Below are 13,441 nucleotides of genomic sequence, written 5' to 3'. Positions count from 1 at the left end.
TTCACTTTCATTCCTGGTGATTGATAATGGCTCTCAGCTGGGACTTGATCTAGGACTGTCAACCGGATCATCTACAGGTGGCCTCCTCATGGAGCCTAGGATTCCTCAAAATTTGGTGGCTGGGATCCAAAAGTGAGTGTCCTAGAGAAAGAGCCAGATGGAAGCTATATCACCATTTGTGTCCTAGCCTCAAAAGTCACACTGTGTCTTCCTTTGCATTCTATTTATTGGGCAGTCATAAAGTCACCTACATTCAAGGGGTGAAAATTAGACTCCACCTTCTGATGGGAGAAATGTCAAGGTTCTACAATTGTAGAACTGGAAACACAAAAACATGGACAGTTTTTGAAACACGGTCTGCCACAGTGATTATTTCTTTTTCTTTTTCCTTCTCTTTTCTTTCTTTTGTGTGTGTGTGTGTGTGCGTGTGTGTGTGTGTCCTGTCTGTGCTTTCTTATAGTTTCTAGAAAAAAATAAGTCATGCATGGAGAGCACATTTCCAGTAAATTCTAGTGTTATTTTGGTCATCTGCTATGAATCAGCTCATTTCAGATTAATAACTTTTGTACCTGGGGTTATTCTGGTAGGTCTACCAGATATTTGTTCTGACACAGACATTTTGGAGTTTATACTTGAGGATAAAAACAAACAAACAAACTTGAAAGTGTTAGTTGTTGGAAAGAAGTCCAGAATAGGTAAGAAGATGTTTAAAAGTGCAATGAAGATAGATGTTGGATTTGAGTCTATTGAGAAAAAGGATTTAGGATTTGAAGGAAAAATCTCTTTGCTGAAAAGGATTAAGTGTTTCTTGGTGTGTGTAAAGCTTCTGATAATTTTTAGAAATTAGTTGTTTGAGTTCAGGACATGTTATTTTTCTGCATATTGTTAAGTCAACATTTTAATTAGAAATGTTTTCATTTATTTATCAATAGATATTGTAGGCTCCTTTTAATGTTCTGGGAATGCAAGAGTGATGCTTTCTTTTTGCATCATGCTTCTCCATGTTTTTGAATACCCTCTTCTGTCCTAGTGCTATTGCTGTAAGTGAGAATACTTATGGATGATGAGCCTGTCGCTCAACTCCCTGGACTGAAAAAGCCAGAACCTTGAGCTAATGCAAATGGGGGTTAACAAAAACATGGAGAAGAAAGAATGATCTCTTTCTTTGAAAACCACATTCCATGAATATTACTTATTGACTTTATAAATCTACATTGAAAATTCTATTCTATAGAAATAATTTCAAAAGTACATGGCATACTTATTGCAATATTGTTTGTAACAGTAAAAACTGAAAAAGAACTAAAATGGTCATCTACAGGGGAATGTCTACATAGCATATTCATATCTAGAACAGTATTGCAACCTTAAAATAACATATATCTACTTTTGTGGAAATGTGTTTAATTGGTACATTAAAAAATTTCCAAAATATAAATAGCAGAATCTCATTTTTATAAAAAAAGATATAGAATTTCATTCTAGAGGACAGACTTAGCACCACTTTAGCTACTCTATATCATAAAAAAATCTCTAGAAATGATCATATATTTTCTTTTTAAAATTCACATCTGGTATGTAAATCAAGAAGGAGAATTCTCAATGGATTATAACATATAAAAAATTCTTGAAAGGTGGGAAATGAGAAGAATGAAAGTTCCCAAGACATAGAACACATTTTTCTTCTAGAAAAGTTGGGAGTTGTACCAAGGGAGCTTCATACCCAAGTGTAGTGGATCCTGAGTTCAAGAGTGGTCCTAAGAGTAACCAACTGGTAATCAGAAGAGGGAATCAAACAGGACAGATTCTGAATAACCCACCTTCTCAGGCCAGAGAGCAACCACAGGGTTTTCAGGCTCAGGTGGGATGGGGATGGGAGGGTGTCAGGCTGTGACAACTTGAGGTCAAGGAAATAGGGTAACACTAAAGGCTACATATTGCACCAGTAGAATATCCCAAGCCTCTCTACTCTGAGTGAAACCTGCTCAGTCACAGGCCACAGCAGTTCATCTCACCTCTCCTCATAAGTGGACAATCATTCAGTCAACCCAGCAAGGTGTTTCAGCTGTAGAGATGAGAGGACACCAATAGTCACCAATCACATCGTGCTTTTTTTCTGGAACTGGTCCCTTTAGAAGTGTCCCTTTCTTGTTGTGAGTGGTATGGAGTCAGCTCATATGTCTCTGAGACCCAAAAATCGAGAGATTCTTTGTGCCTGGCTGCTGTACCCAGTGGCTTGGTGGTCATCACCATGCCATAAAAAAATGTATTGAGAGCTACACCTACACCATAAGCGCTATGGATACTCATTTGCATTACCAAGAGAAAAAGAGAAAGAAGGAAGGTCAAGAGGCTCACAAATGTTCAAAGGCAAGAAGATGATTGGTCTGAATGGTAAGCTTTACCACAAACAGTGCCATGTTGAGAAAATACAAATGAAAAAGACTATTAAGATGCATGAAAAGAGAAACACCAAACAAAAGAATGATAAAAAGACTCCACAAGGAGCAGTACCTGTATATCTACTGGACAAAGAGGGACAGTCATGAGCTAAGGTACTTTCCAAAATGATTAAACAGGGGTGCCTTGGTGGCTCAGTTGGTTAAGTGTCTGCCTTCGGCTCAGGTTATGGTCCCAGTCCCACATCAGCTCCTTGCTCAGGAGGGAGTCTGCTTTTCCCTCTGCACCCCTCCCCCCAACTCATGTGTGTGCGCTCTCTCTCTCACTGTCTCTCAAAATAAATAAATAAAATCTTTAAAAAATGATTAAACAAAAACAAAAAATGAAAGCAGAAAATTTCTGCCCAAAGTTCCTGCCTGGGAAGAAATAGAAGTATTAAGTTATTCGAACAGGAACGAAAGAGAAGAAAATATGGAAGAAGATGGTTCTTAAAGTCTGCTGTGTTGGAGATGGCTTTACTCAAAAACCACCTAAATATTAAAGATTCATTAAGTCAATGGACTTATGTTTCAAGATCAGGTGCATTCAGAGTGGTATGGCTGTAGACGTCTGTGGCTGGGCTTATGTTACAAAAAGGCCATGTAACTCATCCTGAACTGAAATGGCACCTTTTGCCTACCAATATTTGGTATAAAGAAGAGTCTCCTATCCCCACTATACCCAACTTTGAATGTCATTACCAAAGGAACTGTCATTGAGGTGAACATCAGCAAGTTGGGCCTTGTGACATAATGACACAGGAGGCAAAGTATTTGGGGAAGATATGCCCACAGGTTACCAGCAATTCTGAAAATGATAGATGCATAAATGTGGTCCTATGTTTTGACATCAATTTCATACAAGTAACTCCTTATAATTATTGAAGACTACACACCAATCAAGAAAACCAGCATTACTGTGATGTTTCTGAATACTACCCAACAGCCTTAAATGTCCGCAATCATCAAGAATACTATTTATTCTATCGTTAAAAAAAACATTAAAATGGCCTAGTTTTAGAAAAAAAAGTCATCAATCATTCGAGAAAAGCCAATACTTTGTTGTTCCTCAGTAAAAGATTAGCTTAATCATGAGGACAGAGACTTAGAAGAATAAGCATAACAGGAAGTTTAGAGTAAATATAATTTATATCCTAAAAAATGTAAGAAGATATTTAACCCATAATAAAATTAACCTAATATATAATGGAAATTAAAACTGTCATCATTGTTGGCAAGAATATGGAAAAAATGGAACCCCTGCACACTGTTGATAAGAATATAAAATGGTGCAGCTGTTATAGAAAATAGTATGGAAGTTCTTCAAAAAAAATTAAAAATAGGGGTGCCTGGGTGGCTCAGTCGGTAAAGCATCTGCCTTTGGCTCTGATCATGATCCCAGAGTTCTGGGATTGAGTCCTGCGTCAGGCTCCCTGCTCAGTGGGGAGACTACTTCTCCCTCTGCCCCTCCCGCCATTTGTTCTCTCTCTCTCAAATAAATAAATAAAATCGTTTTAAAAATTAAAATTACCAGATGATCCAGCAATCCTAAGTCTGGGTATTTATCCAAAAGAATTGAAATCAGGATCTCAAACAGATATTAGCACTCCCATGTTCACTGCAGCACTATTCACAAATACCCAAGATATGGAGACAACTTAAATGCCCATTGATGATGGATGAATGGGTAAGGAAAAGGTGGTATACAGATAAAATGGAAAATTATTTACTTTAAAAAATCATATGTGTGAAAGATGGTGGAGGAGTAGGAGACCTGGATTTCGTCTCCTCTCAGGAATTCAGCTGGATAGGGATCACACCATTCTGAACACCTACAAACCCAACAGGAGATCGAAGAAAGGAATAGCAACAACTCTCTGAACAGAAAAGCGACCACTTTCTGGAAGGTAGGACGCGCGGAGAAGTGAATCCGAGGCGATATTCGGGAGGATAGACGGCGGGGGAGGGGCCTCCTTCAGCCGCTTCTTGCAAGTGATAGAGCCGCGGAGCACAAAATCGGAACTTTTAAAAGTCTGCTCCGCTGAGGGACGTCACTCTGGTGGCTAAGCGGGGGGTGGAACCCTCCGGGACAGTGTGGTCTCAGGACCCTCGGGGTCACAGAAAGACCGGGGGTGCCTGAGTGCGGCAGAGCTCCCAGGTTACGGAGCAGGGAAGCCGGCTGCAGAGGCGGAGCCCAGGCGCGGGCTCTCAGCTCGGGGTTGCCATTGACTGCGATCCGCGGCACAGTCGGGCCCCTCCTCCTCCAGCTGGGACCCCACAAGCGGCAGATCCGGGGAGACTCACCTTCCTCCCCCGGGAGGAGCCGCGCGGGAGGGCACCACACGGATCTGCTGGGCTTGGAGACTCCACCCGGGGTCGGGTGCCAGAGATAGAAACGCGCGGTCACAGGCCGGGTGAGCACGGAGTGCGGCGGGAGACCGGGGAGACGGTAGTGACTGACGGCTTTTCTCTGGGGGCTCACTGAGGAGCGGGGCCCCGAGTTCTCGGCTCCTCCGGGGTGGAGATTGGGAGGCCGCCATCTTCACTCTCCGCCTCCAAAGCTGTACGGAAAGCTTGCAGGGAAAAAAGGCCCCAGAGAGCAAACCCGAGCAGATGACTTAGCCGAGAGGGGGCAAGTGCGGGGCAATTCCGCCTCTGGCAGAGACATTTGGAAACCATGGCAACAGGCCCCTCCCCAGAAGATCAGCGAGAAGAGCCAGCCAAGACCAAGTTCACTGATCAATGAGAACGGCAGAACTCCAGCGCTAGGGGAATACTGCACATAGAATTCATGGCTTTTTTACCATGATTCTTTAGTCTTTCAAAGTTAATTTTTTTTAACTGTCTTTTTGTCTTTTTTTTTTCTTCTTCAATTTTTCTTTTTCCCTTTTTCAACCAACATCTTATCAATCCCTTTTTTTAAAAAAAACATTTTTATTTTTCATTTTTAGAGTCATATTCTATCCCTTCATAGTAGTTACCCATATTTTTGGCTTATATATATATAAGTTGTTCTCTCTTTAAAATTTTGAGACAGTTTCTTCTAACAGATTAAAATATACCCTAAATCTCTAGTATATGGTGTTTTCTATTCCCCTGCCTGATCACATCCTCTCCCTTTTTTTTTCTTTTTTCTTTTTTTAAATCCTCTTCTTTCTTTTTTCAAAAACTTATCAATTCCTTTTATAAAATTTTTTATAATTTCCATCTTTACAGTCATATTCCATCCCTTCATCATATCAACCCTTATTTTTGTACATATATAAGTTTTTCTTTCTTTAAAATTTTGGGAGGCACTTTCTTCTAAAAGACCAAAATACACCCCAAATCTAGTGTGTGGCACTGATCTATATACCAGCCTGATCATATTTGATCACATTCTGTTTTTGTTGTTGTTGTTGTTGTTTTGTTTTGTTTGTTTTTCTTTTTATCTTTATCTTTTTCTTTTTCTTTTTTTTCTTTCTCTTTTTTCTCTCTTTCCCTTTCTTTTCCCACTGCTTCAGGTCTTTTCTGATTTGTTTAGAGTATATTTTCTGGGGACATTGTTACTCTGCTAGCATTTTGTTCTCTCATTAATCTATTCTCCTCTGCACAAAATGACAAGACGGAAAAAATCACCTCAACAAAAAGAACAAGAGGTAGTACCGACTGCCAGGGACCTACTCAATACGGACATTAGTACGATGTCAGATCTACAGTTCAGAATCATCACTTTAAAGATACTAGCCGGGCTTGAAAAAAATATGGAAGTTATTAGAGAAACCCTTTCTGGAGAAGTAAAAGAACTAAAATCCAACCAAGTAGAAATCAAAAAGGCTATTAATGAGGTGCAATCAAAAATGGGGGCGCTAACTGCTAGAATAAATGAGACAGAAGAGAGAATCAGTAATATAGAAGATGAAATGATGGAAAATAAAGAAGCTGAGAAAAAGAGAGATAAACAACTACTGGATCATGAGGGCAGAATTCGAGAGATAAGCGATACCATAAGACGAAATAACATTAGAACAATTGGGATCCCAGAAGAAGAAGAAAGAGAGAGAGGGGCAGAAGGTATAATGGAGCAAATTATAGGAGAGAACTTCCCTGATTTGGGGAAGGAAACAGGCATCAAAATCCAGGAAGCACAGAGAACCCCTCTCAGAATCAATAAAAATAGGTCAACACCCCGACATCTAATAGTAAAACTTACGAGTCTCATAGACAAAGAGAAAATCCTGAAAGCAGCTCGGGAGAAGAGATATGTAACCTACAAGGGTAGAAACATTAGATTGGCAACAGACCTATCCACAGAGACCTGGCAGGCCAGAAAGGACTGGCAGGATAGATTCAGAGCACTAAATGAGAAAAATATGCAGCCAAGAATACTCTATCCAGCTAGGCTGTCATTGAAAATTGAAGGAGAGATAAAAAGCTTCCAGGACAAACAAAAACTAAAGGAATTTGCAAACACAAAACCAGCCCTACAGGAAATCTTGAAAGGGGTCCTCTAAGCAAAGAGAGAGCCTAAAAGCAACATAGACCAGAAAGGAACACAAACAATATACAGTAACAGTCACCTTACAGGCAATACAATGGCACTAAATTCCTATCTTTCAATAGTTACCCTGGATGTAAATGGGCTCAATGCCCCAATCAAAAGACACAGGCTATCAGACTGGATTAAAAAACAAGACCCATCGATATGCTGTCTGCAAGAGACTCATTTTAGACCCAAAGACACCCCCAGATTGAAAGTGAGGGGGTGGAAAACCATTTACCATGCTAATGGACACCAAAAGAAAGCTGGGGTGGCAATCCTTATATCAGACAAATTAGATTTTCAACCAAAGACTGTAATAAGAGATGAGGAAGGACATTATATCCTACTTAAAGGATCTATCCAACAAGAAGATCTAACAATTGTAAATATCTATGCCCCTAACATGGGAGCAGCCAATTATATAAGGCAATTAATAACAAAAGCAAAGAAACACATCAACAACAATACAATAATAGTGGGGGACTTTAACACCCCCCTCACTGAAATGGACAGATCGTCTAAGCAAAAGATCAACAAGGAAATAAAGGCTTTAAATGACACACTGGACCAAATGGACTTCACAGACCTATTCAGAACATTCCATCCCAAAGCAACGGAATACACATTCTTCTCTAGTACCCATGGAACATTCTCCAGAATAGATCCCATCCTAGGTCATAAATCGGGTCTCAACCGGTACCAAAAGATTGGGATCATTCCCTGCCTATTTTCAGACCACAATGCTTTGAAACTAGAACTCAATCACAAGAGGAAAGTCGGAAAGAACTCAAATACATGGAGGCTAAAGAGCATCCTACTGAAGAATGAATGGGCCAATCAGGAAATTAAAGAAGAATTAAAAAAATACATGGAAACCAATGAAAATGAAAACACAACTATTCAAAATCTTTGGGATACAGCAAAGGCAGTCCTAAGAGGAAAGTATATAGCAATACAAGCCTTTCTCAAGAAACAAGAAAGGTCTCAAGTACACAACCTAACCCTCCACCTAAAGGAGCTAGAGAAAGAACAGCAAAGAAAGCCTAAAGCCAGCAGGAGAAGAGAAATCATAAAGATCAGAGCAGAAATCAATGAAATAGAAACTAAAAGAACAGTAGAACAGATCAACGAAACTAGGAGCTGGTTCTTTGAAAGAATTAACAAGATTGATAAACCCCTGGCCAGACTTATCAAAAAGAGAAGAGAAATGACCCAAATCAACAAAATCATGAATGAAAGAGGAGAGATCACAACCAACACCAAAGAAATACAAACAATTCTAAGAACATATTATGAGCAACTCTATGCCAGCAAATTAGATAACCTGGAAGAAATGGAGACATTCCTAGAGATGTATCAACTACCAAAACTGAACCAGGATGAAATAGAAAACCTGAACAGACCTATAACCACTAAGGAAATTGAAGCAGTCATCAAAAATCTCCCAAAAAACAAAAGCCCAGGGCCAGATGGCTTCCCAGGGGAATTCTACCAAACATTTCAAGAAGAATTAATACCTATTCTTCTGAAACTGTTCCAAAAAATAGAAATGGAAGGAAAACTTCCAAACTCATCTTATGAGGCCAGCATTACCTTGATCGCAAAACCAGACAAAGACCCCATCAAAAAGGAGAATTACAGACCAATATCCCTGATGAACATGGATACAAAAATTCTCACCAAAATACTAGCCAATAGGATCCAACAGTCCATTAAAAGGATTATTCACCACGACCAAGTGGGATTTATCCCTGGGCTGCAAGGTTGGTTCAACATCCGCAAATCAATCAATGTGATACAATACATTAACAAAAGAAAGAACCAGAATCATATGATCCTCTCAATAGATGCAGAAAAAGCTTTTGACAAAGTACAGCATCCTTTCTTGATCAAAACTCTTCAGAGTATAGGGATTGAGGGTACATACCTCAATATCATAAAAGCCATCTATGAAAAACCTACAGCAAATATCATTCTCAATGGGGAAAAACTGAGAGCTTTCCCCCTAAGGTCAGGAACGCGGCAGGAATGTCCACTATCACCACTGCTATTCAACATAGTTTTGGAAGTCCTAGCCACAGCAATCAGACAACAAAAAGAAATCAAAGGCATCCACATTGGCAAAGAAGAAGTCAAACTCTCACTCTTTGCAGATGATATGATACTTTTTGTGGAAAACCCAAAAGACTCCACCCCAAAACTGCTAGAACTCATACAGGAATTCAGTAAAGTGGCAGGATATAAAATCAATGCACAGAAGTCAGTGGCATTCCTATACACCAATAACAAGACAGAAGAAAGAGAAATTTTTTTTTTTTTAAAGATTTTATTTATTTATTTGAGACAGAGAGAATGAGAGAGAGAGAGAGCACATGAGAGGGGGGAGGGTCAGAGGGAGAAGCAGGCTCCCTGCCGAGCAGGGAGCCCGATGCGGGACTCGATCCAGGGACTCCAGGATCATGGACTGAGCCGAAGGCAGTCGCTTAACCAACTGAGCCACCCAGGGGCCCAGAAGAAAGAGAAATTAAGGAGTCGATCCCATTTACAATTGCACCCAAAACCGTAAGATACCTAGGAATAAATCTAACCAAAGAGACAAAGGATCTGTACTCAGAAAACTATAAAATACTCATGAAAGAAATTGAGGAAGACACAAAGAAATGGAAAAACGTTCCATGCTCATGGATTGGAAGAACAAATATTGTGAAGATGTCAATGCTACCTAGAGCAATCTACACATTCAATGCAATCCCCATCAAAATACCATCCACTTTTTTCAAAGAAATGGAACAAATAATCCTAAAATTTGTATGGAACCAGAAAAGACCCCGCATAGCCAGAGGAATGTTGAAAAAGAAAAGCAAAGCCGGCAGCATCACAATTCCGGACTTCCAGCTCTATTACAAAGCTGTCATCATCAAGACAGCATGGTACTGGCACAAAAACAGACACATAGATCAATGGAACAGAATAGAGAGCCCAGAAATGGACCCTCAACTCTATGGTCAACTAATCTTTGACAAAGCAGGAAAGAATGTCCAATGGAAAAAAGACAGTCTCTTCAACAAATGGTGTTGGGAAAATTGGATAGCCACATGCAGAAGAATGAAACTGGACCATTTCCTTACACCACACACAAAAATAGACTCAAAATGGTTGAAAGACCTCAATGTGAGACAGGAGTCCATCAAAATCCTAAAGGAGAACACAGGCAGCAACCTCTTTGACCTCAGCCGAAGCAACTTCTTCCTAGAAACATCGCCAAAGTCAAGGGAAGCAAGGGCAAAAATGAACTATTGGGACTTCATCAAGATAAAAAGCTTTTGCAAAGCAAAGGAAACAGTCAACAAAATCAAAAGACAACCGACAGAATGGGAGAAGATATTTGCAAATGACATATCAGATAAAGGGCTAGTATCCAAAATCTATAAAGAACTCATCAAACTCAACACCCAAAGACAAAGAATCCAATCAAGAAATGGGCAGAAGACATGAACAGACATTTTTCCAAAGAAGACATCCAAATGGCCAACAGACACATGAAAAAGTGCTCAATATCGCTCGGCATCAGGGAAATCCAAATCAAAACCTCAATGAGATACCACCTCACACCAGTCAGAATGGCTAAATTTAACAAGTCAGGAAACGACAGATGTTGGTGGGGATGCGGAGAAAGGGGAACCCTCCTACACTGTTGGTGGGAATGCAAGCTGGTGCAGCCACTCTGGAAAACAGTATGGAGGTTCCTCAAAAAGTTGAAAATAGAGCTACCATATGATCCAGCAATTGCACTACTGGGTATTTACCCCAAAGATACAAAAGTAGGGATTCGAAAGGGTACGTGCACCCCGATGTTTATAGCAGCAATGTCCACAATAGCCAAACTGTGGAAAGAGCCAAGATGTCCATCGACAGATGACTGGATAAAGAAGATGTGGTATATATATACAATAGAATATTATGCAGCCATCAAAAGGAATGAGATCTTGCCATTTGCAATGACGTGGATGGAACTGGAGGGTATTATGTTGAGTGAAATAAGTCAAACAGAGAAAGACATGTATCATATGATCTCACTGATATGAGGAATTCTTAATTGTAGGAAACAAACTGAGGGCTGCTGGGTTGGGGGGTGGGGTGGGAGGGATGGGGTGACTGGGTGATAGACACTGGGGAGGGTATGTGCTCTGGTAAGCGCTGTGAATTGTGCAAGACTGTTGAATCTCAGATCTGTACCTCTGAAACAAATAATGCAATATATGTTAAGAAAAAAAAAAAAGAAGAAGAAGGTAGCGGGAGGGGAAGAATGAAGCGGGGGAAATCGGAGGGTAGACGAACCATGAGAGAAGATGGACTCTGAAAAACAAACAGGGTTCTAGAGGGGAGGGGGGGTGGGAGGATGGGTTAGCCTGGTGGTAGGTATTGAGGAGGGTACATTCTGCATGGAGTACTGGGTGTTATGCACAAATAATGAATCATGGAACACTTCATCTAAAACTAATGATGTAATGTATGGGGATTAACATAAGAATAAAAAAAAATCATATGTGATAACATGGAGGAACCTTGAGGACATTATGTTAAGTAGAATAAACCAGCCACAGAAGGACAAACACTTCATGACTCCATTTATATAAGCTATCTAAAGTGGTCAAACTCAGAGAAGCAGAGAGTAGCATGGTGGTTTCTGGGCCTGGAGGGAAGGGGAAATGGGGAGTTCCTATGGATGAGTATAAAGTTTCAATTATAGAAGATGAACAACTCCTAGAGATCTACTGTACAACATTTTGCCTGTAGTTAACAACACTTAAAAATTTAAGAGCATAAATCTTATGTTAAGTGTTCTTACCACAATACAATTTTTTAAAAATTTAAAAATAAAATTCTCATCATTGAAATAACACTCGGTAGTTGGGTTGAACAAAAGAAAGGCCATAGTTCAAGAGAAACTAGTAAGCTAGAACCAAGGAATTTTCTGGAATTTAAATAGTTGGAGAGGCAACATTGTGTGGTTGTTAAGAGCACAGACTCTGGAAACAGACTGCCTAGGTTTGAATATTAGGTCTGTACTTACTGGCTGTGTGACATTGGAAAAATCATTCAAATTTTTTGTGCACAAGCTTGTTATTAAGCTTTTTTCTTTAAACTCCAAACATATCCTACAATACTTTTTTTTTTTTCATGAAACTGCAGCTAGGAATTTGTAAATATATTTCTCCTTTGTCACTTTATTAACTGTATTTGCCCACAGAGAGCACAAAAGCACAATGAAGATGCTGGAGGCAGGGGTAGGAACTTCCTGTTTGCTTGAAGTTAATGTCACTATGGTTCTAACAATAGGATGTAATCCTAGCAATAGCAGTTGGTTCCAGTCTCTACCTTCCTTTGTGATCCCAAAACAGGCTTCTTCACCCTCCCTCACCAGTATCCATACAGTGGGGACTGCCTCATCTCCAAGAGACCCCTCCTCTGCCTACATGACCAACAGTAACACCTGCTGCTCAGAGTTCTGTACTCCAGTTCCATGGAGTTTCTAGGTTCTGAAAATCTTTCATGAATTTCCCCACACTTACAGGTGGCAGCCACTTTTACTTTCATATACCTCTAGGTCAACTCAGTGTTCTCATTTTGCCTTTTCAGTGTTCCAATACTTGCTTAACCAATCCCCTATGTAAGTTCTCTCTGCTGAAATATCTAGGGTGTTTTTGTTTTCCCAAATCAATCCCAACTAATATAGTTTATCATGTTCTACCAGAACTAGGTGGTTATGAAAATTGAATTGAGTTAATACATGTAAAGCACTAAGAACAGTGTCTATATATAAAGAGCTATATAAGTATTCACTATCATTTTCAAATGCTATCTCAAAAAGCTAAGGAAAACATAAGAAAAAATGAGAGTCACTGAGGATAGAACTAAACATTTCAGCAACTATTTTAGAAGATGAGAATCAAAATTACTCAAAGACAATAGTAGATATATAGATGAATATATGATAGAGAGAAAGATGATGGATAGAGAGATAGATGATGAGAGAAGAATTTGCATGAATTTAATATTTAGATATGTCATTGGCAGAAGAAAACACACATATAAACAGGTACATACAAACACAACAGTTTATACCTACGTATATCATTTGCAACTCTTACACCACCAAGCTGGTATTACAGCTAACCCTTGAACAACATGCAGGTTAAAGGTGCTGATGCCACATGCAGCTGAAAATCCAAATATAACTTTTGACTCTCCAAAACTTTAACCATGAATAGCCTACTGTTGACCGAAAGCCTTACCAATAACATAAATAGTTAATTAACATATTTTGTAGGCTATATGTATTATATACTGTATTCTTACAATAAAGTAAGGTAGGGAAAAGAAAATGTAACTAAGAACATAATAAGGAGGAGAAAATACATTTACAGTACTGTATCAAAAAAAAAAATCCACATATAAATGGACCCTTGCAGTCCAAACC

At 39.5% G+C, this 13,441-nt stretch overlaps 1 pseudogene; it reads left to right on the top strand.

Annotated features, from left to right (window-relative positions):
• The first annotated feature begins 484 nt into the window (after positions 1 to 484).
• On the top strand, positions 485 to 3,323 carry LOC123862214 (ribosome biogenesis protein NSA2 homolog; annotated as a pseudogene).
• Positions 3,324 to 13,441: the final 10,118 nt, after the last annotated feature.

The sequence above is a fragment of the Mirounga angustirostris genome, unplaced genomic scaffold (assembly GCF_029215605.1).
Source record: "Mirounga angustirostris isolate CCGP_5_RB_7025 unplaced genomic scaffold, mMirAng1.0.hap1 SCAF_9, whole genome shotgun sequence".
Classification (NCBI taxonomy): domain Eukaryota; kingdom Metazoa; phylum Chordata; class Mammalia; order Carnivora; family Phocidae; genus Mirounga; species Mirounga angustirostris.
The sequence above is the reverse complement of the archived record's forward strand: the minus strand, read 5'-3'. Positions and strand labels throughout refer to the sequence as shown.